At 35.2% G+C, this 17,636-nt stretch overlaps 1 protein-coding gene across 2 annotated transcripts in view; it reads left to right on the forward strand.

The window, feature by feature from the left end:
* The window catches only part of row (zinc finger domain-containing protein relative of woc), a 249,864-nt gene that overhangs the window by 6,913 nt on the left and 225,315 nt on the right, over nucleotides 1–17,636 (forward strand). The window contains exon 2 of one of the 2 annotated variants that reach the window (XM_090404758.1): nucleotides 2,415–2,482. The exons of the other annotated variant lie outside the window; for it this stretch is intronic. The gene's annotated coding sequence lies outside the window, so the exon portion shown is untranslated. The remainder of the gene's footprint in view (nucleotides 1–2,414; nucleotides 2,483–17,636) is intronic. 2 annotated transcript variants of the gene reach the window in all.

Genomic DNA, 17,636 nt, shown 5'->3' on the forward strand with positions numbered 1-17,636 from the left:
ACATCTCCTAGAGGACATGTATGATAAATAAGCCTGGCTCTCTGTTTCAGTAATACATGGTTTATTTATTTTCAGTTACAATCTAGAAATTATTGAACAAAGAATAAAAAAAAAAAAAAAAAAAACTAAACCAAACTATACTGACATCAGAGATCGCGGTATCTCTCAGATATAATTTACTGTCAAATATCACAAACCTTTACATAACATATGTTAAACCAAACTGACAGCAAAAAACAGTGCGGAATATCACTCACAACATATGAATGCACAGCTACTCATGACCTCCAGGCTATACGCTGAATTGTGTAAAGAATATTTATATTAAACATTTTGCATGTATCTATCAGATCAGCTGTGAGCTCCGCAGGGTTAAAGGCACGTTAATCAAAACTCTTGCTGCGTACATCAAGGGATTGCCGCAATTAATTTCGGCGTGTTAATCAAATCCCGCGTTAAGCAAGGGATACCTGTATTTGCTTTTGTAATGTGACTGGGTGTCCTTTACTCCTAATGTCTGAGTTATCATTCATTAACATCAACAAATCTAACATTAATAGCAAAATAATTGACTCTGTGACATGTGCATGTATTCATTTTAATAAAGACAAAATGTCTCTTCAGACATTTTTGAAGTTCTTCTTTCTTACATTTGGCCTCTTCAATTACCAGTCTCCTTATACTTTTCAGAGAAACTCAAAGTTTACTGGCCATTTCTCCATTTAAGCCTAAAAAGGCTGGTTGTGAAAAAAAGGATAGAGGTATGTTCTTCACTGCCATTTCAGTTATGTGGTTTTTAAAATCTTCTGGCATCATTGTTATGATAACTTTGTGAGATGTAAAGAATCTTGGTAGTTGTGTTTGACCTCCAGTAGATTTCTGATCTTTCTTTAGCCCTGAAGTAGAGGGAGTATTTTTATTGCTGCCTTTTTCATCACAGCTTCTTACACTTTAGGATGAAAATGCTGCACAGAACCCCAAAATCTACTAATTTTTTGCATTACATGCTTTTTCACAATCGTTATCTTCTATTATATGTTGACACACACACAACTCTTTACTTCCAAAGTTCCATTAAACACTACTTACTCAAGACACCTTACTTCGAATCTGTTGTAAGAAAGATATAAACAGGAGGGGAGCTGATTATTTTTTGCATGGAGAGTGGTTCGGCAGTGGAATGAATTGGCCAAAGAATGGTGAACAGATTGACGTAAAGGGTGTGACTTAAACAAAGAAGACAGAAACAGGGAATGTGGACTGCAGAGTTTGGTGGATATGATTAAGACCTTTAAACTGTTGAGAGGTAGTTACAGAGGTTGACACTAGGGAGTTCTTTCCTTGGTGGAACAGGGGGGGAGTTGAGGACAAGGGGTTATTCCTAGAAATTACGAAAGGAAGCTGTGAGCAAGAGAGTGAGGAGTAGTTTCTTTGCATGGAGGGTGATTGAACCGTGGAATGCATTACTTGATAGTGATGAGAGCATGAACAGTCAATAAGTTCAAGGAGTGGTGTGATAGATTTTGTGTTTTTTAGAAAGGGCCTCTCAGGATGAGTCTTTTGACTCCATGGAGGCTGGAATCATAATAATAATAAAAACAGGTAAGATCTTTTTAAGCAACAAGTACAAAATGTTATATTAGGCAATAATAATCAGGGAAAAGAAGTAGCTATGGTATTCAACACTAGATATGAGGATAATCTTCTTGAATGGCAAGCAGTATCAAGTAGAATGATGTGGACAAATATTCGAATGAGGAACTGGACAATGAGACTTACGTGGGTGGTCTGGAAAGTTCTTGGCCTTGACTATACATGGCAACACTATCGGCAAGATTTTTTTTTTCTAAGTTAGTACATCTGTCATAAGCATCTATGTGAAATTGCAAGTCATTATATCCAGTAGTTTGTTTTATACAGTTGTCTGATGCAAAAGTGTTGTCTGCATCCCTTGAAATGGATACAATTGAGTATCGTGCAGTCATAAAATTTTTGTAAAAGGTTTAACGCAGTTTCTCAAACTGTGGGGGGGCGAATAGCTTGAAAGAGGGGGGTGCAGCATACTTTCTTACGGATAAAAATTAAAATTGCCCTAAATCAGTTTTAAAAATAACAAATAAAAATACAGAAAGAAAAACTTTTGATGATATAGGTTTTAATTATCATGAATTTCAAAATAACTAATAATTATTTTTTCACTCACACTTATAAAACTCATGTGCCAGAGGCAGTGTTGATAATTCTGCAGCGGCCGCATCCTCTTCTAGGCAGCACTATACACGTGCAGCTGAAAGCAGTGACTTAATGACATCTCATTGGCACTTGTTTCAGTTCAATTGTGCTGATTTGTTTAACTCTTAAAGTTCACTTGATTATGAACAATTGATCATGAAGTGTTTTCTGAATACTGATAGAAATGAAGATACCAGTGCTCCTTCAACTAGCGGTGGGAAAGAAGCTACTCAGAGTGTGAAAACAAGAGGTATGATAAATTTAGTTTAATCCTTTATCCAAGTGTAAGCAAACAAAGTTTGCTCCTGAAAATATCTTCAGGACTGAGGTAAGGTGGTACATCACTTGGCAACTCAGAGCGAAGGTGGACCAAGCTCTCATCACTCATTGTCTCAGTATCTCCCATAATGCTAAGCACATCTCCTTGTGGACATGTATACTGCTATGCATTAAGGAAAGGGCCACTATCCAGACCGTTTTCGACCTTTATTGAGGTCTCGTGAGTGGGAGGCAGTCCCAGAGTGGTGATACTAAGGGCAGAAGCAACGGAGAGGTTATATTTCCCTATACGAGTTGCCAACCGGTTACCACCTTATTATTAAATTACTCTGGATTTAGAGAAAGATGCTGGAAGTTTAATTTGCACTTGGTTAGACTATAATAAATTTAGTTTAATCCTTTATCCAAGTGTAAGCAAACAAAGCTTGCTCCTGAATATATCTTCAGGACTGAGGTAAGGTGGTACATCACTTGGCAACTCGGAGCAAAGGTGGACCAAGCTTTCATCCCTCATTGGCTCAGTATCTCCCATAATGCAAAGCACATCTCCTTGCGGACGTGTACTGCTATAGCCTAACCAAGTGCAAAATAAACTTCCAAGAAGGTATGATGAGAACTATTTATCACTAGGCTTTACGAAAACTGTAATCAATGATAAAGAACGTCTGCAGTGTGTAATCTGTTTAAGTATTTTAGCTGCAGATAGTATGAAACCTAACAAATTAAAGAGACGTTTTAAAACCAAACATTTTGAGTTTACAAATAAACCAAAAGATTTTTTTGTTAGAAAGCTTAGTGGCTTGAAGTCCACTCAACAAAACTTTGCTAAAACTACAAATGTGACTTCCAAGGCCCTTTTAGCCTCAAATCAGGTTTCTCATAGAATTGCTAAATGTAAGAAACCACACACAATTGCAGAAACACTGATTTTGCCAGCAGCGACTGACATAGTATCAAAAATGTTGGGTGACTCTTCTGCTCAACAATCGAAAGTAACAAATAAAACCGGCACGAGGAGGGGGGCTGACAGTGTTTTCTGTTATCGTTGAGGGGGGGGGGGAGGACTCAGAGGTAAAAAGTTTGAGAACCACTGGTTTAACGGCAAAAGAGATTCATTCGAAGTTCATAAAAGTTTATGGGCACTCTTCTCCTTCGTTTTTGACAATTATGAAATAGGCTGCCGAGTTTAAACATGGCTGTACCAGCCTTGAAGATGATCCATATGAAGGACGTCCAAAAAGTGTAACAACATCAGAAATCATTGATCAAAGTACACAGTATGATATTGGAGTCAAAGTGCGTGAAATTGCTAAGACTATAGGCCTTTCGTGTAGGATATATTTTGCATGAAGAATTGCAAATGAAAAAGCTTTGCTCAAGATGGATGTCACGCTTCCTCACAGCAGATCAAAAACGCATTCACATGAAAATCTCTGAACAGTGCTTGGAGCATTTTAACAAGAATAAAACTGATTTTGTGCATCGATTTATTACGTTGGAACGTCCTTCTTGGCTCTATGGTTCGCCATCTTGTTGTAATGTTGTTCTTAATAAAATCAATTAATTGCTGGTTGATTACTGATCAAAATGTAGGGAAATTTATATTTATACTGTGCCACCCTACATTTAGATTAGGCTATGTAAAATAGTAGAATCAATCTTCAATTAATTTAGCAGTCTCCTTATTCATACAGGCCGAATTTAATATTTTTCACTTAGGGCTCCCGCAAGGTTCGAACTTTTTATGAACGGTGCAATGAAAAAGAATCAGGCACACACAATATTGAAATCAACAAAACAAAACATTTAATACAAGGTTATATGACAAATACATAAATTTAACTCTGAAAATAAGATAATACAATTAACTTAGTTCTTCAGGTCAAAACATTCATATTAAATTAGACTTCAAATCTTCAGATACAAAATTCACAGCTCTTTCAATAACAGAGATTGTTCATGCTGATCAATACTACAGAATTTCTTGCTAAATAAATTTGCTGGTATCACTCAGTTATGCTCTGTATTTAACACTTAGCAAGCACTTATAACATTATTAATTGCGGCAGTTATTGCTTCAAGGGGAATTACTTTCAACTCCTAACTTCGGCTAAATTCAGTGAAATGCCACAGTAAATGTTAGGATATTTGAGACGGAACTATCACTTAAACCTTCACACTGAAAATAAATAAAATGGGACTGTTCTTACCGGGATTAATCCTTAACACATCAGATTCAATGTGAGCACATTTCAAACATATTCACTTATTACTCCGATAGAACACTATTCAAAAGAATTCTTCAAGGGGATAACTGAATTATTATTTATTGCGCTACACAATCCTTGACAGGCTTACTATAAGGCAGAATAATTATTCTATGTTTACTACTGTATAAAAAATTGAGCTTTGTACAATCCTTCTTTAAAGCGATATAGGAATACGTAGTAATTCTAAAACTTAGTGGATTTATTCTGAATCTTCTATTAATCTTCTGGTCTTTTAGTTATCCTATTATGGCACTAAATTCCTATTATTGCCACCGCTGACTTTACTCTCAGCTGTCAATAAGTTTTCTCCTTGTCTCCGTACACTTCTGAATGCTACTTCCTTGAATTTCCTGCCCTTCAGTGTTCTTGTTTACTTTTACCTCTCGCTTATATGCCTTCCTTCTTCCCGCCTAAAACTTGTTCACTCCGTCCAACTCATTAATTTCTCTTCTCCCAATTATCGAAGCTCACTCCCTATGCTCGCGCGTTCTATTTTATTCCTATCTCCATAGCAACAATCAAAACAGAATGTAAACATAAGCATTAGCGTTACATAAGGTTATACCTTTACACTGAGTAATGAAAAATAATAATAAAAATATTATAGTTACTTAATTTTCTCTTTCATTTCATTTACAAATAATAATAATAAAATATATGTTACAGTTTATATAAGGCACATAAAAGTTACATACATAGAATTCCTCATAATATTATTGAAGGAATAAAGTAATAAGATAAATGTTATTTACTACAGAGTCCTTTCAATAGTATAATATACATTAAAATTATATAATTAAATAATAGCTGATAAAATTCAAGGATAATACGATAAAATTCAAGGATAATACATGAATAATAAATCTTAAACAAGGGACTAACAAACAATATTTAAACAAGTCTTGCTTAGTATATGGTAGATTATGTTAAATGTGAATGAAGAATAAAAACATACAAAACAATTTCATTCACAGTTTAACAATTACTATGGATGAGACTTAGATTCACCATTACATAGCAGAATCCAAACTGCAGTCAAAACAGTGAACAGAAGCCAGTTGTTCAGCGACAAAGTCGCTGAACAACTGGCTTCTGTTCACTGTTCTGTTCACTGGCATCGGTGTTTTAGGATGCTAAAGGCATTTTGTTTATTTTTTTGGAAAAGGGTAAAACAATAACCAGAGAATATTATTCTGATCTTTTAACCAGACTGGACGAAAAAATTTGTGAGAAAAGACCTGTTTTGCAGAAGAAAAAAACATCTTTCATCAGGACAATGCACCTGCCCACAAAGGTGTTTTGGCATTGGGAAACTTAAGGGATCTGCACTATGAATTGTTGGAACATCCACCCTATTCCCCAGATTTGGCTCACTCTGACTTCTATCTCTTTTCAAAACTAAAAATCTTCCTCGTTGGTCAGCGTTTTACTTCCAATCAAGAGGTGATTGCAGCTGTAGATGGGTATTTTGCAGATCTTACTGAAAACCACTACAAGGATGGGATAACAGAGCTGGAGCATTGCTGGAATAAATATATTAGTCTTAAGGGAGATTATGTTGAAAAATAAAAATAATTTTGAAATTATGAATTCGTTTTTTCATTGTTGAGCCGAGAACTTTTCAGACCACCCATGTATTTGTGCCTATGGTCCCACAAAAAGGTTCTACTGAAGAAGTAATGGGGGAATTTTTTAAGGTGTTAGAGAATGTAGCTGAAACGATGAAAAAGAAAATGTTGGTCCTTGTTTGAGATCTAAACAGCAGGGTAGAAAATGATTATCAGACATACAGAAGTATTTTGGGAAAATTTCAAGAAAAGAGTGAAGCTAATAATAATTGTAAATGCCTTCTGGATTTCTGTTCTGGATATGGAAAAATTATTACTCTAACACCATGTTCCTACATAAGAATGCGCACAAAATTCACATGGAGCGAAGATGCAAGAAATAAGAAAAGTCATCGACTATGTTATGAATGAAAGTTTAGCAGCTTGATGATAAAAGTGAAAATGAAAAGTGCAGATAAAGATATCCATGATGTATGGAGTCCTTTGAAAGAATACTAAATGAAATAAGCAGTGAGAGCATTGCATTAGAAAACATCCAACAGGCATGAAATCAGATATATATATATATATATATGTATATCTGATTTTATACTTTGATGTTATACTTGAAGTATAACATCAAAAACATGAAATGTAGAAATTCAACTGGAGTAGGTGGTATTCGACTAGAAATGCTGAAGCATGGATGTATAAAAGTTTTACAGTGGCTGCTTCGCATAATTCAGAATGAGTTGCTACACTGCATAATTCAGAATGCCTGGAAAGATGGCCAAATTCCAGATAATTGGAGTAGAGTTCTCATAGTACCCATCTATAGCTGGTGAAATAAAACTGAATGTGAGAATTACATAGCTCTTTTTTTACTGAATATTCCTTGTAAGATTTACGCAATCATACTTGAGAAAGAGCTAAGAAAAATTGGGGAAGGGAAGCTTGGTGAAGAAAAGCTGGATTTAGATCAAATAGAGCTTGTCAGGATCAGATTTTCATTTTAAGACAAATAGTTCAGAAATCTTGAGAATATAACGAGGATTTATATTTAACTTTCTTAGATCTGGAAAAACATGCGACAAGTTGCCTAGAGGAAAGCTCTGCAAAATGCTATAGTTATATGTATAAGTGGAACATTTTATCAATTAATACATGTCTCTATTTAAGCTGTAATTCAGCATTTGGAATTGAAGGAGATAAAGAAAGATGGTTTAATGTTAAATCAGCTGTGTGACAAGGGTGTATATTATCTCCACTGTTTTTAATCATCTGTGGATCACGTTATGAAGGAAAGTGATATTAAATCTCATATCAAAATTGGCAATATTAATCTTAGCTCTTTACTTTATGTAGATGATATACTTCTGAATAAAGCCAGTACAAGTCTGCAAGATTCCCTGACGAAATTGAATAACTGCTGTAATAAATTTGGTATGAAAATCAGAAATGAAAAGATAGATAGAAATATTGAAAACATCAACTGTATTCTGAATAGTAAACCTATAGAAAAGATGGCAAACTAAATATTGAAATAGACAACAGAATTAGTAAAGCCAGTATGGTAGGAAGTCAACTGAATAAATTTATATGGAATAAGAAAGTCTGTGTGGTTAGCCTAGTGGCTATGCGCTTCCCAACTTGGGGAAGGAGTGTCCTAGGTTTGATTCCCGTCGAAGATGTGAGGAGCTCAAGGATCTTTCTCAGCCATAGGCAAGTTAGCCAGTCTTGGGCATGGACAGCAGGGTTTCTCACTCCACCTTGGCAAATTTTGAGCGATTCTCAGCTATTCTGAGCAGTCTCTCAGAGTTCATACCAGTCCACTGTCCGATATCTGCCAGCCAAGATTTTCTTCGTCTTCCTTGTCCTCTTCTTCCATTTATCTTCCCTTTTATAATCAATTGAAGTATCTTATATTTTTCATTACGAAGTAGATGACCAAGATATGCAGTTTTCCTTCTTTTTATGGTATCTAAAAGTTCACGTGATTTCCCCATTTGTTTCAGTACTTCCTGATTGGATGTTTTTGCTGTCCATGGGATTTTTAACATTCGTCTGTATAACCACATCTCAAAGGCTTCAAGTCTTTTTATTGATGTTGTCTTCAAGGTCCAAGTTTCTGCACCGTACAGCAGTACAGACCATACATAGCATTTAACCATGCGTGCTCTAAGTTTAAGCTGCGGTTACACAGTGTTGATTTCATCAAGAGAAAATTTTTTCTTGCCATTTCAATTCTAACTTTTATTTCCATTTCTGGATTGCAATCTTCATTTAACCAGCATCCGAGATATTTAAACTTTGCCACTCTTTCTATTTGTTTCCTATTTAAAGAAAGTGCTAAATTAAGAATTGGTTTCTTACTTATGACCATGAATTTAGTTTTGGTGATATTTATTTTTAATCCCATTTTTTCACTCTCTGCATTTATTAGTTCCAAAAGATTTTGAAGATCCTGAATACTGTCAGCCAGAAGAGCTGTATCATCGGCATATCGGATGTTACTGATGATTTCACCATTTACACTAATCCCTTCCTTTCTTCCTTCCAAGACTTTTTTGAAATATGGCTTCTGAGTAGACGTTAAAAAGAAGAGGTGACAGCACACATCCTTGCCTTACTCCTCGTTTGTAATGGAGTCTGTAATAATGTCATCAACTTGAACAGATGCCTTTTGGTTCCAATATAAGTTTTCAATGATCCTGATGTCTTTACCACCTAATCCAATTCTTTTTAATAGTACAATCATTTTAGCATGTTGGACTTTGTCAAATGCTTTCTCGAAGTCGATGAAGCAAATGAACATTACCTTGTTTTGGTCAATACATTTTTGAAATAAGATCTGAGAACAGAAAAGGGCCTCTCTTGTTCCCAAGCTGTTTCTAAAGCTGAATTGGGTATCACTGATGGTGTCTTCACATTTTCTGTATATTCTTTTTTGAATTATTTTCAGAAACATTTTGAGAACGTGACTCATTAGGCTGATCATTCTGTAGTCATTACAAGTTTTTGCATTTACTTTTTTAGGTAGCATGATGAAGGTCGACTGTAACCAGTCTTGAGGGATTATGCCTGTATCGTAGATCTTATTAAATAGCTTTACTAATATGTTAATGTTATCACCTTCTAATAACTTTACTATTTCTAATGGTATTCTATCTGGTCCTAGGGCTTTACCATTTTTAGCTGAGTTTAATGCACATTCCACCTCTGATTTTAGAATGCATGGACCTTCCATATGTTCATAAGTATTTTCTGGGTTCTGTCTGTTATCAGTAAAGAGTTCTTCTATATATTTCACCCATTCTTGTATTTTGTCATCTTTTTGGATATAATTTCTCCCTTTTTGTTTCAAAGGATACAGAATTGTTTTTTCTTATATATACCTGAGGTCTCTTTCATCTTTTTGTGTAGATTAAAATTGTCATGCTTTTCCTGTAGAATTGCTATTTCTTCACATTTTTCATTCATCCAGATTTCTTTTGCTTTTTTGATCTTGTGTTTAATAATTTTCTGAACCTCTGTATATTTTGTTGGATTATGATTTTTATATGATCTGCGTTGATCCATGTGAGAGAGAATTTCATCAGTCATCCAATCTTTCTTTTTTACTGCTCTATTAGGACATAAGGTATTGGTACATTTCTCTATGAAGACAGATTTCAATTTGTCCCACGATTCATCAACCCTCATGATGTCATCATTTTTGATAAGTGCTAGCTCTTGATTCAGATCTTGACTCAATTTGCTTCTTATCTCTGTGTTTTTTAATTTTCCCAAATCAAACCTTTTTTGTTGATGTTTCTTAAGCATAGCTTTCAGTCTAAGTTGTAACTCTGCCACCAAAAAAGTGCCTCAGAAGACAGAAATATAAGATCTAATAATTTTGGAGTCTTGATAGATTAATTTTGAGGAAAATTGTTGATCAGAAGTTAGTAATGTGTAATTTTTTCGTGTAGTACTATCATAACATCCTCTATAATGTGTGAAGGGTACATGTCAGGAATTTGATGAAGAATGGTGAGCATGGAAATGATGAATGAGGAATGTTGGTTACCTTCCATGACAAGTATTGACTCTGTTGAGAGGTAATGTTATTTTAAAACTATTTGAAATGATAATATATACACTGTCTACCAATGAATGTCTGGACATCCCCTGTTATTTGTAGTTATGGAACATTCCAGGTTTGTTAATAACATAAAAACTGGTGTACAGATAGTAGGAAGCAGTATTTCAGGTAGCAGTTGAATACAGGTGTTAAGGCAACACAATGTGAGCTCAATGACTTTGAGAGAGGTGTCATATTGGTGGCATGTCCGTACATACCAGCCATTGCTGCTCAACTGGAGCATCCAAAATCAACAGTTGGTAATGTGATGAACAAATGAAGATGTTCAGCATTACTAGTGCAGGAAAGTACCCAGGGTGGCCACCGAATATGACTGACAGGGACAAGGAAGGTGTTTGTTAAAATGGGTGGCATGCAGAAACCAGCTACAATCGACACAGACCATCCACGATGAGTTCCAGAGCGCCAGTAACACTATGGCAAGCACTAATACTGTAAGAAAAGAACTCCATTTACTGGGTTTCCATGGAAGAGCAGTGGCATACAAGCTGAACAACGAACAAGGTGTCTCGTCTGGCGCTTGGTGCAAAGAGCTTGTGAACTGGAAATTGACCAGTGGAAAATTGTATTCTGGAGTGATGAATCAAGTTTCACCTGTTTTCAGTCTGATGGCACAGTGTGGAGGCAGCCTGGTGAACACTTGTTACCACAATGTTGTACCTACAGTAAAGTTTGATGGTGTAGGAGTAATGGTGTGGGGTGCATTCAGCTGGTTTGGAGTGGGACCACTGGTTGTTGTCTGTGGTTCCATGAAGGCAACTCAGTACCTTGATATTCTGGATAATCAGGTGCTGCCTACACTGGAGTTTTTTATGGAACGGACCCATGTTACTGTCAAGATGACAATGCCACAAAGCTGCAGCTGTTATGGAATGGAGATGGGTGTTAAATGACTGTCCTGGCCTGTGCAGAGTCCTGACATCAACCCTATCAAACACCTGTCGGATGAATCAGAGTGGCGATTGATGTCCAGAGCAGCTTGTTCTCGATCTGTTGCTGATTTCAGTGCTGCTTTGATGGAGGAATGGAGACAAATTCCACCTGATGTCTGCAGCACAATGATGAAAGCCTCCCTCAAAGGGTGCAGGAGGTGATCAAAACCAAAGGTGGACATACCAGATATTAGGGTTCATCTGCTGGTATCAGTTATAAATTGCTAAAGTGTCCGGACAATTATTGGCAGATAGTGTGTATAATTATTATTTTTTCATTATAATTGTACCATGTTAATTGTAAAATATGCAATACACAAAATTCTGTATACACTATGTCGAAATAATTGACTCTTGCTCTGTCGTTGTGATAATGGTGATACAAAAATGTGATTACAAAACTCATTTTTTATGACTATTATATATGATAATTTCCTTACATGTTTTTGTTACATGTTCTTAACTGGATGAAGTCACATGCTGATATCAGAACTTCACACATTGGTGAAACTCATTGCGTTTGATGGCGTAGTTGTTCATGTGGATAACATTTTTGTTCTCTGACTTATAGGCTATGGATTTAAATCTCACTCTATCAAGTTGTTTGTTTCTTAGTGGTAAGATTATAACACATTAAATGTGCCACTTATGAAAAGTTGGAAACTTTTCATGAGTGGGATTGACAAAAAAAAAAGTTATTTTCTGCTGTTAGGGATGTGAACTTTAATATGTATACCTTAATGTTTATTTCTTGAGTATTTAATGTCAGCTTTTTTTTTTTTGCTTGTCAGATTGGTTTTTGTTGAGTAACACCTAAGAGTCTCACTACTTGTTAGTAGTGAGATTTTTTTTCATTTGGTCAGAAAGTACATTTTTGTGACAAGAAATTATATTATTGCTTCATCTACACTACTTTTGCATTGTAGCCTCTTAAACTTGACCATGTCTACTCTTTCTCCATAATTACTTGCCTCTGCATTTTTTGAAGCTCCTCTTGCAATCCTCTCCATTCAAAATACATAGCCTTGCCTCTGTGAAGCATTGAACTGTCATTTGTTTCCTTTACACAAATAAGTGGTGTTATTTTTAAGTTGACTTATGGAGACACTGTATCAGTTGTTTTTGTACTACTCTTCCTGATTTTTCATCTTTAGCACACAGCCGGCTAACTGTGTATCTCTTCAGACATACAGTAACAGTAGCATACAAACTGACCAGTATCCTCAGGATGAAAGCTTGTATTTGCTGGTTACTTTTATTATGTTATCCTTCCATCCTTTACTACTTTGTGTATCTGTCAGACAGCCATGCTTTTATCCATAAAATCAGTATATCATCCATCTATTTTAATTTATGCAATAACCTGTGATGGTCTGTAAAATACTTTTGTAAAGATAATTATTCATCATCATCAACAGCCTTTCTTTCCTCTCCATGAATGCCCTCCCCACGTTTCTTCCATTTTGGCTGACTGTAAATCTCTCCACCATAAATGCCTATATATCTCTATCTCACCATGTGTGGTTCTTAGCATTCATTCTGTTTCTCACTTTTTTCATCTTTGTCAGAAATTCTGATCACACTTCCTACTCAATGCTATTTATGGCTTTTTATTATTGTTGCAATATCCATTACCTTTTTGTTTGGTTCCTTATTATTGCATGAACACCTCCATGAAGTTTTAAGACTCGTCGTGGGAGACACAAACTATTGACACAATAGTTTGTCTTTTTGGTATCTTATCTCTCCTTGAAACCATTAACAGACAAAGTACTCACAATTGACCATGGCAACCTATTCCATTCATTCTCCACTCTCCAAGTGAAAAATCTAGTCCTCACTTCCTTTTCGACCACACTCTTACCCAACTTCCAGGGATGACCTCTTGTTCTCCCTCCTGTAGCCAAGTGCTGAAACATTTTCCATGCATCAATCTTATAATCTTTTCAGTAACTCAAATGTTTCTATCATATCCCCCTCCTCCCGCTCCCTTTTTTTTCCCTATCAGCCAACTTTTGCAGTTTACAAACCCTCAATCTATTCTCATAGGGAGGATTCCAGAGACCACTCACCATCTTGGTCACTCGCCTCTGGATCTTCTACACCCTTTCATCACCCCCCCAAGAAACCCAGGTGACCAGACTTGAGCACTAAACCAGGTGGGATCATATCAAGGCTTTATAAACAGGAGTGATAACTCCCTTATCTCTCTGCTTGTTAGTGGTATTCTTCAATAACCAAATAATCCTGTGAGCTACCCTGGCTACTTTAGCAATATGCCCTGTAAGCTTCAGCTCTGAATCCTGGCTTCATTCATTGGATTACAGTTCCCTCAGTGTGGAAAAAAAGCTTGTAATTTTTGTATCCCAAAATGCATAACATTACATTTTTCAACATTAAATTGATATTTATTATGTTTTGCTCATACTGTCAGCCTATTTAAATTATACTGCAAGCTCTTTACATCACCTTGATTAACTATTACCCTACCATTAGCAAATAACTGAATATCTCCTTTCAAATTATTTCTTATATCATTTATGTATAAATTAAACAGCAGAGATCCAAGCACAGAGCTCTGCAGCACACCTTCACTGTAGTCACTGACCGTCTCCTGGATTCTGCACTTCCATATATTACTTTTTGGTATCTGTCCAATCAGTCTTTTATCCTTTCTCTAGTTTCATATCCATCCCCATTTGTTTGCAGTTTGTATAACAGAGTTTCACCTGGTATTCTATCAAGCAAAATCCAGCAGTATCATCATGTAGCCATTTCCTTTATCCAACTCAGTTGTGACTCTATTATAAAACATTAGCAGATTACTAAGGCATTACCAACTTTTCACAAAGCTGTTCTGCCTCATAGAGTATCATATTCTTATTCAACCATTTCTGATGTCTTTTTTTTTGACAAACTTTTCCAGCACTTTTACCACTACTCTTGAGATACTGAATGGTCTATAATTTGCTGCTACAGACATAGATCATCCTTCATGTAAAGAAATTATTTTGCCCTCTTTCTACTCTCTTGGGACTTTGCCAGACCTGAGACTTAAATTAAACTGCCTAGTCAAAGGCATTGCCAATTCCCCTGCACATTCTCTTAAAATGCAAGCCAATATCTCATCCAATTCCACAGCTGTATTTGCATTCAGATTTTTCAGTATCCTAAGTACCTCCAATTCACCCACTTCTATGCTCACATCAGTCCCTGCCACCTCTCCCATAACAAGATTTTCACTTGAATGATATACCTTGCATAATAGTCATTCAGTAGCTTAACAATTCAGTCTTCCTCTGTTACCTCTCTACCATTTGCCCTCATTAACACTATCCTTCCATAGTCATTTTCCCTCCTACTTTCCATGTAATGGAAAAATATCTTTGGGATTTCCTTTTGTCTTCTCTCTCTCTCTGCTAACTTATCATAATTTGATTTTGCCTTTCTTATTATGCTGTTCAGTTTTTCCTGCCTGATCCTTGTGCTGTTCATGAGTTAGCTGATCATATTTTTACTTGTATACCTTCCACAAACATGTTTTTTGCAGCTCTTGTTTAGTGATATTACTCATCCATCTAACTCCTATATTTACCCTTCTGACCTTGGGTATACAGTGTGTATTGCTTCCTCCAAATATCCCTTGACTAACCCCCATGCATGCATGGTGAAGTAAACATCTTTAGCTTCCAATATATCACTTGTTCGACCCATGTTTTAGCAAATGATTAACTGAAGTCCACATGCAAATGATTCCTCACACACTAGTCAGTCCCACAGCTACTGTAATATATGCTATTTCTATGCTCTCCTCAAAACCAAATGGAAAAATTTGGAATATTCCAATATTTTGAAGCATGTTTTCAAATAACGGTTTTCTTATAATTTATATTACATTTTTATGTCTTTACATGGTTATATAATCTACAAAGTATGAAGATTTAGATGATGCTAATTCATATATAGTAATACAAGTATCTCTTGCTTAATGCAGTTTTGCTTAATGTGGGAAATTAATTGCGGCAGTCCCTTGATATACGTGGCAAGAGTTTTGATTAACGTGCCTTTAACCCTGCAGAGCTCGCAGCTGATCTGACAGATACATGCAAAATGTTTAATATAAATATTCTTACACAATTCACTGTATAGCTTGGAGGTCATGAGTAGCTGTGCATTCATGTTATGAGTGATATTCCACACTGTTTTTTGCTGTCAGTTTGATTGTTATGTAAAGGTTTGTGATATTTGACAGTAAATTATATCTGAGAGATACTGCGACCTCCGATGTCAGTATAGTATGCTTTTTTTTTATATTTTTTTATTTTTTTAATTCTTTGTTCAATAATTTCTAGATTGTAATTGAAAATAAATAAACCATCAGGGTCTAATCCTACTGGAAATTTGGAAAGCTTTAATCAGATTACTAAACATCCAAGAAATGAACTTTCACGCCAATTACATTATGTCCCGCAACAAATAAATCATTTTCCCGAGACACGTGCATTGTCTCGCACAGTACTAATTTTGTATGAATTAGAACTGTCAGTTAAAAACCTAGTCTGTTACCTTCATATAGCATACCAATTGTATTCTCTGAAGATGCCGATAGCAAAAATCGGTGAAACGTAGGAAGATAAATTAAAACTCGCTTGACTAACCTTCAAAAAAAGTGTTGTAGTTATTATACAAGTAGTCAAGAAAGAAAATCGCACTAAAAACATATGTTCTTTAACATTGATTTAACTGGTCTCTATATCATTTACCATTGATTATATTTGATTAATGTGGTACATCGAGGGATTAATTAACTGTGTTAATCGAGGGATACCTGTAATTATATTTTCTATGCAATAAATTAGAATTGCAAATCATTCAACACATTTTCTTTCATTATCCTAATTTTTTTGATTTGGAGGGCTGTGTATGTGTGTGTATATATGTATATAATTTCTTTATTTGTTTTATTAGACTGTGATTTGACTACCAGGACAGAACTTTCCCATATCAAATTATGTTGATCCTCTTGAAGTTTCTTATCCATTTGTAATTTTTTTTTTTTGTCTCAGAGACCTGGAATTTTCCTTCTGGAAAAAAAACAAGCAAAAAAACTGAGAACAATACATTAGCTTAATAATGATCACAGTTTCTTCGGCATAATATCAAAAACTAGCCAATCATAAAACAAATACTTGAATTAAAATATATAAATTTTCCTCTAAAAACAAGCAAATTAAATAAAACAGATGTTATTTAACATTGATTTAACTAGTCTCTATATCATTAATAACTGATTAACTTGATTACTTTTTATAGCTAATTATATAAAACTTTTGATTGTATAAACTTTCAGTTTTATTCATGGCTAGTTCTAAAAGTTTGAACATTTTCATTTTAAAATTTCATTATTTTTGAAATTCCTTTAAAATTTTTATTGTAACATTTATTTATTTTATTGAAGCCTGATATTGGAAATAAAGAAACAACCTCTTCTGGGTTAAGATAGCATTTTTTATAAGATTCATGAGTTTTAAAGACATTGAAGCAAAAGAGTACGAGAGGGAGAGTTGTTACAATATTGCTCAAGTATAATAGATAGGAGTTGAGGAGAGTGGTGATTTTATGAGTGATGCAATAGTTAGGGTGCATAGGAAGATATGCCTTGAGCATGTGGATATATGGGAAAAATTTGCAAGTAGTGTGAAGTTCTTTACTGGAGATGGTCTGCATCTGAATGAGGATGGCAGTGTATGAAGTTGGATAAATTGAAAATTAAATAGTGGGCTTGTGAGTGTAAGTTACTAGGATAGATGTGAACTGAATAGTGGTAGTATCTTTTGGGATGATAGGATGAGAAATTTTGAGAAGGGAAAGGGGACCAGGAGCAAGCTGTTGTGTTTTTACACCATGTGTGGAGTACTAGGAATAAATGGGTAGAGTTTTGTGGTTTTTGATAAAATTAGTTGGGCTACAAATTATTGGCATCAGTGAGGCCTGGTTGACAAAAGATAGTACACTAATGCGAATAGAATATAGATATGATGGATATAGCATTTTTTGAGAAGACAGAAAAAGATATGAAGTGACGCGATATTACTGAAACTGTCAGAAGTGTATTTTAGGTTATATGCTGTGAAGTGCATTTTTTGATGTAATAGAATAAATAGAGCACTAGGTATGAATTAAATGATGGTTTAATGAATTGGGTATTTCGTATCTATTATAAAGATATCATCAA

This window comes from Typopeltis vanoorti, chromosome 15 (genome assembly GCF_054136105.1).
Source record: "Typopeltis vanoorti isolate ZY-2024b chromosome 15, IOZ_Tvanoo_1.0, whole genome shotgun sequence".
NCBI lineage: Eukaryota > Metazoa > Arthropoda > Arachnida > Uropygi > Thelyphonidae > Typopeltis > Typopeltis vanoorti.